Genomic DNA, 15,919 nt, shown 5'->3' with positions numbered 1-15,919 from the left:
AATGCTGCATGTCTCAAAGCACAGAAGAAGAACAACGGTTGAGTCTGGAGCCAAAACACGCAGATGTGATGTGAGGAGGAATCCTTCCTCTCATCCTGAATGAAGTGCAGACGTAAATAAACATAAACAACAACAAAGCAGAGGAGGAATATGATTCAGTGAGACATCTTGACCATGAACTGACAAACTAGCTCCAGATTTAGCTTAAATGTTAGCATTGAGACCACATTACATAACTTACTCTGAATGAGGAAGGGAGACGTGAAGCACATTGAAGGGAGCTGCAGCTCTCTATTTAAACTCTGTGGAAGCAGTGATGGGAAAACAGTCCTTTACAGTTTACTGACTCAATAGTTCATTTAAGTGATTTGCTTAAGAGATTTGTTCATTGAATCGGTTCAGTTTATCTCGGTACAGCACACATTTGGTGGCGTTTCTTTTGACTTACCAGGACAGGTTCCCAAATTACTCACCTGTACCGTACCACCTTTTGGTGCCCTTCTGTTGGGCTGCCAGGCATACCATTATGACCCCAGAAGGCAGGGCTAGAAACACTGTAATGTATATGTTCCTGGAAAGAATCGTCACTTTCTGTGCAAAAGCATTAATAAGGAACAGCACATAACCCTGCGATGTTAAAATCTCCAGTCAACTTTGAGCAGTTAACTTTCCTTTTCGTTTGGAAAATGGCTTCATGAAACTGTAAAACTGCTGTCGAAACCAAACTGTGTTGTTGTTTTTTTTCCTTATTGGATTTATTATTGGGATACACATGGCAATTCTGTTACGCTATTATGTAGCTGACCCGGCTACTGGCATCGAGCGTACGCGCTGCTCAAACAACCACTTTATTTTCCCAAACTGTTCTGTTTATTACATTCAGTCCCCAAATCACTCACTGAGTGACTGAGAGACAGAGGCGGAGCTCCCGTACAGTACATTCAGTGAACGACATGATTTCAGTTTGAATCATTTCTGTGTCAACACACACTGGTTATGTTTACATGCCATCAATAACCTGTTCATATTTGGAAAATTAGCAATAACCCGGTTGCGCACAGCCTTGTAAACACCAATTACTCTTAAAGAAAAAAAATATATATATATGTTCATATGCCATTTTTTTAATGGCAACCCCAAACCCCAAAAACACCCCTAGGTAACTCCTTTTCTAACCCAAAAATTTGGAAATGATAACTATTGGGATATCCCCATCCAAAGGAACATTAATTTGTGTACTGTACATGTTCTGTTCTCAAGGAATCTTGGTCTTTTGAGTACAGGAAGTCCACCATGCTGCTGCTGTTACTATGGATACAGGAAATCGAAGCAGCACTGAAGTGCATTGCGTTATGACGTTTTTCATGTGTTGAGATGTTTTCCATGCGTCGCTAATTTGATCGGTGTACGGTGTAATAAGGAATAACTTTGATTGCTCACGCATGTTAGAAGGTTATTTGGAATGTTTCAGGAGTATCACCCTTAACCTGAATATTGATTACATGTAAACGTAGTCACAGACCGGGGGAGGGGGAGGAGTTATTCATAACTTCATAGTTTAGAGGATAAAAAGACTGAAGATTTGAACTTAGACTCTGTGAGGTCACCTGCTTGTTTCTGAGGCGGAGTTTTTCAGAGCAGTGCTAGCAAGCACATAACTTTGCTCTGCTCAAGTTTTGACAAAGTTCTCAGAAAAACAAAAAACCTCAGAGTTGTGCATCATTGCCTGAATGACGGACATTTGTTGTAAACACAGTGAGTTGAGGAAGTTTTAATCTTAAGCCTGAGAGCAGCAGCCTCATGCCATTAAAGCTCACACTTTGATATTCATCGCTTATGAAACTTGAGGTGTTTCACATATTTCCATCATAAAGTACAGAAACTAACCAAGAGTAAACCTTTGTCCAGAGCTCTTTCACTGAAACCATATTGTTGTCTCCTTTCCTTCTTTGGTGGTTTGTTGGCAGTGACTGAAAGCTTATTTCTGACTGTTAAACTGTAAACTCATGTTAAAGAGGAGGAGAAAGGGAGTGCAGCAGAATAATTCTGTTTTATTTTGATGATTTTAGTTCTGGACTGAAACCTGACCCTCTGGTTTTTAGCCGCGGTTAGCATTGGAGCCATTTGTTGACCCCTCACCACAGGGGGGCCTGACCCCTCAAACCCACAGCGCTGTGAAGTGAGTCTGTGGGTGCTCCGATGTCGAGGTTCTTCACAAGACACATTTTTCACACAATCATTGTTGAAGTAGAACAATGAACACTTTGGTTTGAGACTTTTATTTTTAGAAGAACCGTGTGATCGAATTCTCGGTTATTTTTTTTTAATTCAGAGAGCCAACGCTGAGCCGGTTGGACTGACTAAGCTGAGAATGCTTGACAAGGTTCGGAGGGTGAAATCAAACAGAGCGCTGCAGCTTTTTCAGGGTTTGTATGGTGGCCTCCAAGGGCTTAGAGTCCTCAGTGTGGTGTGAAATGTGGAGAAATGTGCCTGAAAGTTTGTAACGATGCAACAAATGTTCCTAAGAAATGAGCTGGTAGCACAGGAAGTCTTTCAGACCTCTGGGGGGCGCTCTCTGGATTCATTAATAGCATCCTACAGATAGTGAGTAAGAGGTAGATGAATGGTCTACCCAGACCTAGACCATGTTTTGAACCAGGCTGTAAACATGTTTAATTCTGCTGTAAAGTTTAGGTTTTTGAATTGCTATGTATAAACGTGTTTCCACAAAGTGGTCAAGTATGGATCAGTACAGTTTGGTTAAGGTTGGGTTAGTTGAGCCTGATCCTGTTGGCTATTTTCACAGCCAACCATGGCCTTCTTGGTAGGCAGTTGTTAGCTGTATTAGCTATGTGATAGTGTGACGGCACAGCAGCACAACTCTGTGTACCCCGCTAGTAAATCTAATGAAGAACAAACAGTAGACATAAAGGAACAATGGAAGACATTCATCTTTGTGGGAAGTGATGATTCTTTCAACAAATCAACAGACTGCAGTGTTTCTAGCTCCACCCTCTGGGGTCGGATAGGTATGTCTGGCACCCAAACAGAAAGGTACCATGAAGTGGGACGATACGGGTCGGTGATTTGAGGATCTGTCTCGTTTTAAGCCAATGGAAACGCTACACGACATTACCCTATAAAAGGCAGAGAAAAAAATCAGAGTTAACACAGAAACATAGAGAAGCTGAAGCATGCCAGGCCTGTAGTTAGCGCTTAAACTGTCTTGTCCAGAAGCAGCTTTTGGTCGATCACTACCAAGGTAGAGTTGAGACAATAATCTGGTGTATTGTAGGGGTGGGCGATACTGGGAATTTTGATATCAATCTGAAACAATACAGGGCTTGTACCGCCGATACCTATACCTATACGGATCCTTTTTTCCATGAAATGTAATGATCATTGAATAATTTTGTAATTTTGCCTTGAGTTGGTTGATTATGATTGTGATTATGATTATGGTAAAACACAGCACAAAGATTCTAGGCATTAAAACACTTTTTTTAAACTAACCACAACGATAGAACAACATTTTAACTTTATAAAAGTAATAAAATAACTATTCTACCACCATAGCTGTTAAGGGAAAAAAAATCACAATTGCTGGATGACATAAGAGAAACTGCAGTATCAATCTCATCAAGCGAGTATCGATCCAATGCGAATACTAATTTTGGTATCAATATTATCGAAATTTGTATAGATACGCCCACCCCTCGTGTGTTGGTGAATGCGAATGCAGAAGAGGAGCAACGAATGTACAATTTGTCGAGAGCAGTCAGCAGATTCTGCAGATTGATCAGCACAAGCACAACACAGTAGTCTGCAATAATCGTAAGTACAGTACTGTTGTCCCGTTATATGCGCAAAGTAGAGCGTGACTTCAGTGTTTCCACTGCTGCTGTTTACATGGCAATGATGGCTGCAGCGTTTCAAAAATACCCACTCTGGAGGCCGTTTTCAAAAGTTTGAGTTTTGTGTCGGCTGAAACCCCGTTTCCGAATGAAATGCAACAATACCTTTGCATTTCATCCTAAAACCGCTGTTGTATAAATGGCTCCTTTGATTTGGAGGTTGCAGCTTGGTTTAGGCACACTGCAAGGAAAGACCCTAAGGTCCTGAACTAAAATTATTCTTTATCTGAGCAGCAACATTGGGTTGGAAAATGAAGGCTGCAGTTCCTTGAGTGTCCACTTGAGGCTGGCTCCAAAAGACCTGGAAGCCCCATTTGGTCTTATGTTGTAACCGTTTTTTAATGCAGTTTTGGTCCAATCATTATAATGTAGAATAAGTGTAATTTTTTTTAATCCTTTGTCTGTTTTGATCATTTTGAAGCAAGATATTCTGCAAAGGTTTGTACAATCCTTCGCCTTAGTTCCTCCTCTTCTCCTGTGAGTATGGTGCCTGCCTCTGTGGGCTCCTCCCTGCTCCCACCTTTGTGCTGAGCTCAGCTCAACCCAAAGATGAAACTGATCCCAACATGTGACCCCAAAGGAAACAAAGATGGAGAGAGTATCTGAAAACGCTGGAAGGTTCCTTGGTGTGTTTTTAAATCTGTCAGTGTGCAGAGACACACAGTCCTGTGTTTGCTTCTGGCTCCCTGCCACAGATGTCACTGTACTAATGTTGAGTTAACCCCACACACACCACAGCTTCATTCATCACACACCCACACACACACACACACACGCTGCTCTCTAAGACATGACAGGACAGGATCTGTGCGAGATGACAGACTCACCTTTCAACACTCTGTGTGTTTACAACAATAGATAATAACACAACACGAGCACATGTCAGAGTCAGCGCTGCGCTCAGAGCAGCTTAGATCCACACAGAGCCGCTCTGACTCAGGCTGAGACCGTCTGCTTCGTGTTTCGTTGGATTCTCACAGAAAAACAGCAAACAGCTTTGAAGACTATTCTGGAACAAATAGCAGATTAAACATGTCTGTGTTCTTATTTACATAATGTCGAGATGAATCCATCTCTGCTGCAGCTTTATGAAGTGGTTTTATCTGTCCACTTCACACCAGATGTGTTAAGGTTTGAAAAAAAACCCACCACAGAATGAGAGGATGAGGATAAACAAGCATAAACATCAGCAGAGCTAACACGTTCACGCTGAAAAAGGGCGACTTTCACATCATTCTCCGATTCTTTCAGACAGATATATGATCAAAATAATCAAGTGTTTATGTTCTTACCCCATCCCAAAGTTTTTGACATTATAAAATAAGACATTTCCTGGACTGGTCAGGAGAAGAGAGGCTCATAAAAAGATGTAAATGCTTGCTTACATTTCAGTTTTTGCAGTGCATCTTTCTGGCATCTCATCATCTCTGCAGACCATGTGAATGATATGGGATCGGCGAGAGCTTGCATGCTTTTTTATGTATTAATTCAGGAAGTAAATGCAAGAATATCTTTACATTCTTCTTCAAACAGCTCATGAATTAATGTATCTTTAGAATGAAGTTGTTCAAGCACGGTCTACTTACAGTTTTTGCAGAAACATGTGAAACTATGGCCCTGTTATCCCCTGTACTGCGCTCTCTGTCCGTTTCAGTGCTTTAGACTTAAATCGTTTTGATATATTTAGTAAATTGTTGCACTTTTGTAACATCATGTAAGCTTTCACCTAGAGTAAGCTTTGTAGCTGTGTGAAAAAGTAGGAAATTAAACAAACCCTGAATTGGTTCTTAAAACATTGATATGTAGCAGGAAACATAAGTTAGCGTTTGCTGTTTTTAAGAGCTACATTGTGTGTTTTCAGATTTTCTACCAATCAGGATATCAGACTGCCAATGCCCAGAATTGTTTTGGATTTTGACATTTTTGTGTCTCAGTTTAGCACCGGATGTGTAAGATTATCTGGTGGAAAAGGGTTGAAACTCCAACTCTAGAGATCCACTCAGCTTCCCTGGTTTTCCAAATTTAGTTTCTGTATATTGAAGAAAGTCGGTAACACACTGCAGACTCTTGTTTGTGTACATCACAGACTGCAGCTGTGAACTGCTGGTTCATTTTAGCCGTGTGTCCACCAAGCAGTCCGGTATGGATCAGTACAGTTTGGTATGAGCCAGATTGGTAATGTGATGGTACAGCAGTGTGACACAGTGTACCCTGCTAATAAATCCAACAAAGAAGAAAAACAGGATACAGTTTTGTTTTGTTTCATGCTGTTTGGTTATGCCGTTTTTCAAACAAAAAGTGATGGCATTTTTCACAAAGTCGTCTGGAGATTTACACATGGCAGGGTTATGTGTTGTTCTTCTTACCGCTTTTACACAGGAAGTGATGATTCTTTCAGCTAATCAACGGACTGCACAGTTTCTAGCTCCACCTTCTAGGGTCTGATCAGTATGTCTGGCACCCCAACAGAAGGGTACCAGAAAGTGGGATGGTGCGGGTCTGTTATTTGGGGACATGCCCCAGGTTTAGTCAAAAGGAAACACTTCAAAACATTAACAAACTGAACTGAACCACTTGGTGGAAACGCGGCTTTTGATCTCCAAAGGTCCAGAGCTCATGTTGTTACCAAGTCTCACTCCTGACAGGAAGTAGTCCTCTCAGTGTATGGGGATCATACACCTGCAGCACCTGTTGGTTGGGGTCTGTGCTGTTCCCCAGCTGGCTCAGAAGTTTCTCTGTTTCCTCCAGCCTATGAGGGAAACAGCACCGTCAGGATCTGTCATAATTTGTTTGGTGCCACTTTCTCCTGTCTTCAACACAGATACAAAGTACCAACATTCTTAAAATAGCACCAGATCTTCACATTATCTTGTTTGATGAAGTCATCACATTAGGATATTAGGTGGGCCTCAAACACCAAGGTCTGCCAGCCAACCAGAGGGAAGGGGGTTTGTGAAATGGAGAGGGTTTTCTGAAACACCAGTGAGTGAAAAATAGGGTCTGTTTTTTTTGTTTTTTTAAAAAAGCTGTAAATAGTAAGTCAGACTCTGCCCTTTCTGCAGAAAACTGAAGGCTAGATGAGGTGATGTTTCCATCGAGCCGTTATCTTTTGTTGCCACTTCAAAAACATTAAAATCTCATGTGAATTAAATAAAAACCAGCTGATTAATGTTTCTCTTTTGCTGTATGATGACCCTACCCCACCCTGCAGCTCAGGGTCAGTAAAGCCTCCAGTGATCAGAGTTCGCAGATTCTCACTCCAGGTTTTAAGAAACCTTCACTCTCTGAGTTGCTGTGCTCCTTTCGCCTGTGTCTGGACACTCCTGGAGCATCAGAGGAGGACCCACCTCCTCCATGAGGAGTCTGAGGAGCAGTTTGGGGCTAAATCTTTAGATGGATGAAGGTATCAGGACTTGGATTAGTCTGGGTCGCTTTCAGACAGATAATGAGGGGAGTTGGTCGATTGGCGTTAACACCAAAACACATACACACACTCACACACACATTCCTCACATAGCTCTGTATGACAGAGTGAACACACAGCATGCTCTCAGTATGTGTGAGTGTGTGTTTATATGTGTGTGGGTGTGTGTCATCCTCTAAGTATTACCTGGTTGTATTTCAGGTGGGCGGGGCTGGGGCTGGGGGCTTAAACACACCTTACGGCTCCACGCTTACATTCCTAACACAGAGAGTCACCGAGGCCCACGTGATGCACACACACACACACACAAACACACACACACACATACTGAGGAGTAATAACTCATCTCACACATTCATTATCTGGCTCCCAGCCAAGGACAGAAATTGGAGTGTATAAATACACACACACACACACACACACACACACACACACACACACATGCACACACAATCACGCAGTATAAACACATCTTCCATCATCTTCTGGACTTTTATTTTGAAAATCCCCATATAAAGCCTGTTGAATTTCGTCCCAGCTCTAAGTCAAAGCTGTATTATAAGATTTATCGTGACTTTATGCCATCGTGCTTCATTTTTAGAAACATTTTATATCCTGAAACTTTAGACGCTTGGTGGCTTTGAGTGATGGTCAGAGTGTGAGACGATGGAGCCACTGGGACGAGGGTGTGTGTCAGAGTCACAGGAGGACCAGGGAGGACTCTGGTGATCCTCCTCTGGAAGCTCCACCGCGCTCCACGCTCTCACTGCAGCAGGAACTCATTGATAAAGAAATGTGGCGTAGTTTCTGAGGCCCGGGGCTGACCTGCAGCAGTTTGCATTCATAACTCTGAGAGTCTGGAGAGTGTCAGGAGGACAGATGAGCTCAAACATTCCTCTGCTGCTGATTTCTCCTCTGGCTGCAGAGAAGTTCACCTAACCTCAGAAGTCTTATCAGTGTGAGATCCCTGCAGAGCTGGGTGCCTTTGAAAGCCTCTGTTTCTGCACATTGCTGACATGATAAGCAAGATTCATGCACAGTTACACATATAAACCATTGGATATAGAAGCTGAACAAACCACAAGAGCTGCAGTTTGAGCTCGACAAAGTCTGTTGTTGCTGCTTTAACGACAGCATGTTCACCTGCTGCCAAAGACCAAACACATACACTTTTATTTCCACAGGCAAACCCTGTCATTGTTGGATGATTCTCTTAGTGACAGGTCACAAAATCATTATGAATGGGACACTGACACAAAAATGTAGCACGAGGTACCCCAAGGAGCCATAAGTGTTCCTCTCTTGGTCACACTTTATGCCAATCATTCCCAAAGTCTGGCTCCTGACCCAAAGGTGGGTCGCCAGAGATATTTTATGGGTCACCAAATTAGTTTTCAAAATGTTTCCACGAAATTCATGCTTTCCTTAACCAGAAGAAGTCTTCCCTCACTGATTTGTTTACTGAAGATTGGCTCCTCACACTGTCATAGCTGGTTATGTTTTCATTGTGAAGGGTCATCGACACAATGTTTACTGTAACTGGAAAAATGTAACTGCTTTTCAAAAGTTTGAAGCCGTGAGCTGACGCTACTCAAACAGCCAAAGCCAAAGTTTGAAAGCCCAAAGTCACAGCTGGATCTTGGACGGGCACCAGCTGCAGAAATGGGCTGTTACAGCTTGTTACAGCTGTGCAGTGACGTCATGCTGAAAAGGAGGCATGGACAGATGCTGTGACCTTTAATCTGGATGAACATCGCATCTTAATATCTTGTATACCAACGACTGAAGAAGCTGTCCTTAAAGTGATACTGCGGGATGGAAAAAGTTGGGTCCTATCACAAGGTTTAGGGCAGAAATTACCCATACAGCAGTGTTTTTGTGCAGCAGAAGCCCAGAGCGCTTGCACCAAACACCCCCTCCCTGCTCCTCTGCTGGTTTCCTCTGCACTCAGATGGGGCCAATTTTTACTTGACCAAAAACACAAATAAACAGACTCCCACCAAAAAAATCTGATATCAGTCTGCATTCACGCTTTATTCAGAGAATTTTCAGCGCGTTACTTTCACACAAAAACAACGCTAAATTAGGCTCTAGTTCTCATCGTGTCATAAAACGGCGCTACCTCCGCTGCAGAGCCACAGCTGACTACGAGGCGCTCGCCGCTTAGTGTATCAGTTCGCACGCGCGGCGTGCCTGATATAAACCAACGCAGGTAGTCTGCCAGGACGAAGAGATGAGAACTAGAGCCTTATTTAGCGGTGTTTTTGTGTGAAAGTAACACGCTGAAAATTCTCTGAAAAACATAAAAATTTTTGGATGACAAACTTTTTAAAAGTCTTTTGTCTGCTTATCTCAATGAGATCATCTCATCCCAGGCTTAGTGTAAAACATCATCTCATTCTGAATACCAACAAATCCAAAGAGATGATACTCAGGGCAGTTGGATCACATGACCCTGTTTTAATTGGTGACATTCTAATTGAGCAGGTGGGCTCATAAATATTTGGGCATTCAGATGGACAGCTTCTTAAAGTGGGATGTTCATGTTGATTTTTTTGAGGCCAATCTGGTTCATGTACTGCATTTTCTTCACAGACTCAGATTGTTTGGTTTAAGTAGAGGTGTCAGGTAACAAAGTAAAAACACTTTGGTTTTACAGCCCAACATGAATGAAGAGAGACTTATCAATGGAAAGGGAATCACAGGAACTTCTTGGGCTGTGACTCCAGCAATCTGTCGATCATGCTGTTTGTCGGACTGAACACGCAGCTGGTGAGCTGGTGCGCAAACGGATTCACACTCAGACGTATCTGGTGTATTTGAAGCACAAGGTGACCGGAAGGTGTTAGACGAGTTGTGAAAGCCACAACATGAATGCAAAGGCCACAGATCGAGATGCAGATTTAGGACTCGTCATTTTGAATATTCCTCAAGTGTTTGGAGTCAGTATGACCATTGTACTGGTCCTCAAACTCTCCTCAACCTGCGAAAACCAAGGAGAGGAGCAAACTGGGAAGAGCCATCAACCCGATGTTACAGCTCAGGACACAGAGCGTGAACTAAACTGAACTCAGAGCCAAGAGGAAAACTGTAGAAGAAGAGGAGCTTGTGGCAGATTACTTTCCTTGACAAGATCAGTCTTTGAATGTCCTCTTAGTCTCCGGAGATTTTAAAATCAGTGAAGATCTAAGACCTGACTCATGTGTGGCTAGCCTTAGTCTTGCAGTGACCGACTTTTTGTTCTGTGCTTTTTTAATGTTTTTGAATAAAATTCTGCAGTCTCAGTTTACTCAAGTGCTCCAGTATCACAAACAGATGCAGTTAATTAATTTTGAATAGATATTAATCGCGCAGATCATGCTGATATAATTCTTCTTGTAGATTTGTATCTACAGGTGTTTTCAGCTCGTCCTCAGACTTTGAAAAAAGAAATCATGATTCTTCATTTGATGAATTCTGCACCTCTTTCCTTATGAGGGGGAGCTAAGGTGAGGACACAGATGAGTGAAGGATGCAAGGAGATGTTTTGGTGGACTGGAAATTGCCCTTAATGTGTGTGGTTGTGTGTTTGAGATGGTTTTTGTCCCCTGCAGGAGAATACATAACTGCGGCCCCCAGCCGGGCCCCTGGAGGCCTCTGGTTGAGCCGTCAGTTTGCGCTTCAGCCTCTGACAGCCTGTCATTTGCAGCACTTTCAGAGCTGAAAACGACCCCCCTCTGTCGGGTAATCTCCCAGAATTCCAATAATCTCTACCGCGGCGGCCTGTCATCAGGCGGCGGCGGCGTGGAGCCGCAGACCGGTCGGTCCAGCTGAGTGGACGCCGGGCGTATTGTTCTCCGTATTGACTCAGAGCTCCACTCTCACAGTCGCTGTGTGGCCGCACTGAAAAGAAGCAGAAAGACGCTAAAAATAGTTAGTCAGTAAAAATAGTCGAGCCGGTTTGTGTTCAGAGTCTCCACTGAAACCAGACGACGTGTTTGACTTGGAGCAGAGTGTGGGATCGCTGTCTCTCTTTCCCTCTGGACGTCTTCCTCAGACGCCCACGTGCGTTTGGCTACACACACACACACACACACACACACACACACACACACATGCACAGACTCCAGAAGTCTGAGTGTTACTGCACAGACAAGCAGGTGTGTTTATAATGACATGTACAGGAGAGTGTGTGAGGCTGCGTGTGCAAACGTGCATTGTGTAAGCATACGTAGAGTGATGTGTGTATGCAACGTGTGTGTGTGTGTTATCGATGTCAGATATCTTCATAACTCTTCAGGTGTTTTTGTTGACGATAAAAGAGTAAAATAACCCATGCACACCTGCACAACTTCTGAAACAAAGACCAACACCTGATCCTGGGAACAGGTCCATTTACAGACCACCTCAGCTCTCTCAGAGGCTGAAACTCAAACTCAGTCTGAGCTGGATTTGGTTCGGAGTCATAATCAGATTTATAGAAATGTACGTTGTACAATTCAAAGCTCTCATAAGGGGATCAGTTTAATATTTTGAGTGCTGGGGTTCAAAGTCTTTCTGCGTTCAGAGTCTGACTCGGTCAAAGTCCTGCATTCTTTGTTTTGAGCAAAAGTTAGGTCAAAGCACGACTCCCTCTGCAGAAATAAAAGTGCTCGTGCAGAACAAGACAGATTGATTCATGCATAAATGTTGAAAACAGACACAGTTCGCAATTTTCTTTTTATCCTTAGAAATAGAAGTTCAATAAAGGTAGGATCATATTTGAAACGAGCTGCATCCTTTTTTGTTTAAAGATGAAGTCAGAGTCAGCGGGAATCAAGCTGTAGTTTTTGTCCACTTGAGGCCTGCTGCAAAGGCCAAACTAAAAAAAAGTCTTGCATATTGTGACAACACCTTAGTCCTACTTTAATGTTATACTCCCTTTCAGCAGACTGTCTGCTACAATTTGGTGTTAGTTGCAAGTCTGTACTATCATTTGTTACATGACAGAGTTGAAAATTATGATGACCAAGTACATATTTCATATTCTGGATCTTCGTATCGGGGAACATTGCCAGGATCTGGATCGTAATTTTTGTTTTGTTTTGTTTTGCAAAGCAATCCAACCATTTATGGTGGAGTTATATACACATATGGTGAAAATGACACTATCTCACAATGATAAAGAATCCTTTAAAAAAAATCCTGGATCCAGACAGTGATCCAGATCACCTCCAAAATTTAATCACTTCTTCCTTATCTCATTTTGAACATTTCCTGAAAATTAAATCAAGATCTGTTCATTACTTTTTGAGCAAACAGACAAACTCTCCCCAAAACATAACCTCCTTGTTGGAGATAAATATGTCAAAGACACTGTGTTAAAATGTTAAAACACACCAGATTTAAGGCTTTTGCACATTGAGTTTGTTTGGACGCATGTTAAAAAAAGATATTTGATCATCTTTTGTCAGTAATGTTTGCACACTCATGCTAAATGTTTCCTGTGTTTTTTTAGAACTGGTTGAACTGCTTGATGATTCCTCTCGATTTTTCTTGTGCACATTTTTGCAATCAGTAGAAAAACACACGCATCACATTCAGTGTGCAAGGTGTCTTTGCTGTACTTTTGCTTTTTTTTTTTTCAGATTACAGATCAAAAAAAAAAAACACATCTGAAAATAACAGACGCAATATGCAGAGGTCTTTAGTCATTGGACTTGAACTCTAGGCGTCTGTTTTTGGTCAGAAACATGACAAATCCAGTTTCAGAAGTGATGACGGGAAAAATATCCATCACTGATTCTGAAGTGTGAGAATCTGTTCTTTATGTTTTAGTGTCAAGTCTGCTTCGATCACAGTATTTTCACACATTCACAAACATTTTTAAGTTCCTTCTTGCACAAAGAGGCTGTTCATACCAGCCTGTGACAAAAAAAGCTGCATGATAAGTCCCATCTGTGACTTTTACCTTTCTGTTAAATATCAATCAACTTCACCACCTCCAAGAAGTTGAGCTGCACAATGCATGCACACCTTTCTTTTCCACTTTTTTCTTCTGCGTCTTTAAAACTAATCTTAGTCCATGATTTCTAGTTTTCATGTTTCATCACACATTTATAGAACCGACCTTCTGGTGGGCAAGAAAAGCATCCTCTGCTGCACGTTGTGGGAAAATTTCTGCTGCATCTTCAAGTTTGACGACTTTTGCTCTGTGGATTAACAGTGTTAGACGCTGTGCTGTGTATAGTTACCATTGTTCTTCTCCTGACATGGTTTGTTTTATCCATTTGTTTTACCATTTTAGCTTTGTTAGTGAAGATTTTTTTCCCCTTCCACCTCTCAAACTGCAGCGTTACTGACCCCACTGAATCAAAATGATGTAAAACCGATGGTTTAAGGTGAAGAAGTCACCATAAGGTGGACATGAGTGTCACTAAAATTAAGTCCAGGCAAAGATGGCACTTTTTTGAACTTAATTTAAGTGTCACAAGGCCCCAGACTTTTAGTTCTGCAGCTGACAGGTGGTGTAGAAATCCAGTAACTTTGTCTCATTGTCCAGCTCCACCCTCACCTTCATTCACTTCTGACACCAGGGATTAAACATGACAGCAGCTGACTTTCACTAAAGCAGTCTTTCAGTTCATCAGTAAGAAAAAAGTAAAAGTGCAGCAGTGTTGTGCTCTCTTAGTCATCTTTTCAGTCTCCTCCTCCCCCTCCTTCTCCTCCTCCTCCTTCCTGTCCTCCTGCCCGGGCTAAGCAGGACTCCAGGACAGTATCATTAAAACCTCCCTGTGGTCAAACTCCTGAGCAGCTCGGGGCTCCCAGCAGACTGAAGCCTGTTGTTCCAGTAAACCTCAGAGTTTACACACTCCAACAGTTTCTCCTCCTCTGGCTCCAAAACCTCCGTCATGTCATCGGCTGGACTCTGAAACGCTCGAGTTACAACCAGTGCAGACGCAGAGTCATGAGTCCGAGCTGCACATCCTCTTGGTGACTCCTGGAGGTTAACTTTCAGTTTATGTCACGTCTTTGAGCTCAATGTCAAGCAGCAGCTGGGAAGAGGATCGTTTGTCCAATGTGTGGATTAAACTGACCCTGACTTGATGATCCAGCTCTTTACAGTCCTGTCAATGGCTCTGGATCACAAATCTGAAATATAAGTGTTGTATCAGGACTTTGCATCCACAAATACTCTTGTTTTATCAAAAATTTGATGGTGACTGGGGGAAAAAAGTTCATTTGGGCATCCCATAACATTCAAAGCCTTGTTGTTTGTGATACCGTGTGAACAGCCACATCAGTTTATTACACACTTTCTGTTGAGTGTCGAATTACTGGCTGAACTTTCTTGTGTGTTTGGGATCTTGATTTAACAGGACAGTCTTGTCTTGAGCAATAACAACCTCAACATTGAACCCTGTTTACTACAAACTGTCCGGTATGGATCAGTACAGTTCAGGTTTAAACATGGTAGGGTTATGAAATTTTATTTACTACCGCTGTCGCACAGGATGTTGGGATTCTTTCCACCAATCAAAAGACTGCTGTGTTTTTAGCTTCACCTACTGGAGTTGGATTGGTACATCTGGCACCCCAACAGAAGGGGACCAAAAAGTGGGACCTGTCAAGGTTTTAGTCAAAGAAAACACCACTAAATGTGTGTCATATCAAGAAAAAACAAAATGAATTGCTTGGTGGAAACAGGGCTTTGGAGTTCAAACTAGAAAATCACTCAGAAAGCGCAGACCTCCACCAAGTATATTGTGGTTGTCACCAACACTTAAGTCCTACTTTAAAGTTATACTCCCTTTCAGCAGACTGGCTGCTACAATTTGGTGTTAGTTGCAGGTTTGTAGGATGATTTGTTACCTGACAGTGTTGACAATTATGATGACCCAGTACATTTTTCATGTTCCAAATCTTAGTATCCAGACTATTGACAGGATCTGGATCGTACTTTTACATCTGTCAGAAATTATGATAACCTTGTCTTGTATTGTTTGCAAAGCAATCCGACCATTTGTCATTATGCATATGGTGAAAACGGCCCTATTTCACAATGATAGAGAATTCTATCAAAGAAATCCTGGATCCAGACGGTGATCCAGATCACCTCTGAAATTTAATAACGTCCTCCTTATCCCATTTTGAACATTTCCTGAAAATTTCATCAAGATCTGTTTGTTACTTTTAGAGAGTTGTGTTGTACATAAACAAAGAGACAAACTCTCTCAAAAATATAACCTTCTTGGTGGAGTATCAGTACGGTTTGGCATGGTTTGGTACAGTTTGGTACAGTTAGGCCTGATCCTGTTTGCGTTTCCACAGCAAAACTGTGCCCTCTCATGGTAGGTGGCATGTAAGCCGGATGCCAAAAGCCGCAGCTGTGCGACACAGTTTACCCTGCTAATAAATCCAACAAGGAAGAAAAACACGACACAGTAAACAAAGAGCAGGGAGCTACATGCCAATCTGTGATTAGCATGTAGCTCTTTGACACAAAGAACAATCAAGCTTTGTTTTAGAGAAGTCTGTGTGCCGCCAGGGAAAATGCAGCCGCTGTCGTGGGGTAAGTGACGGTTCTTTTGACCAATCAACGGTCTGCAGTGTTGTAGCTTCA

Source organism: Halichoeres trimaculatus, unplaced genomic scaffold (assembly GCF_033239565.1).
Source record: "Halichoeres trimaculatus isolate MK-OKI-2021-1 unplaced genomic scaffold, fHalTri1.1 fHalTri1_scaffold_3, whole genome shotgun sequence".
In the NCBI taxonomy this organism is placed as follows: domain Eukaryota; kingdom Metazoa; phylum Chordata; class Actinopteri; order Labriformes; family Labridae; genus Halichoeres; species Halichoeres trimaculatus.
Note: the sequence above shows the minus strand (reverse complement) of the source record.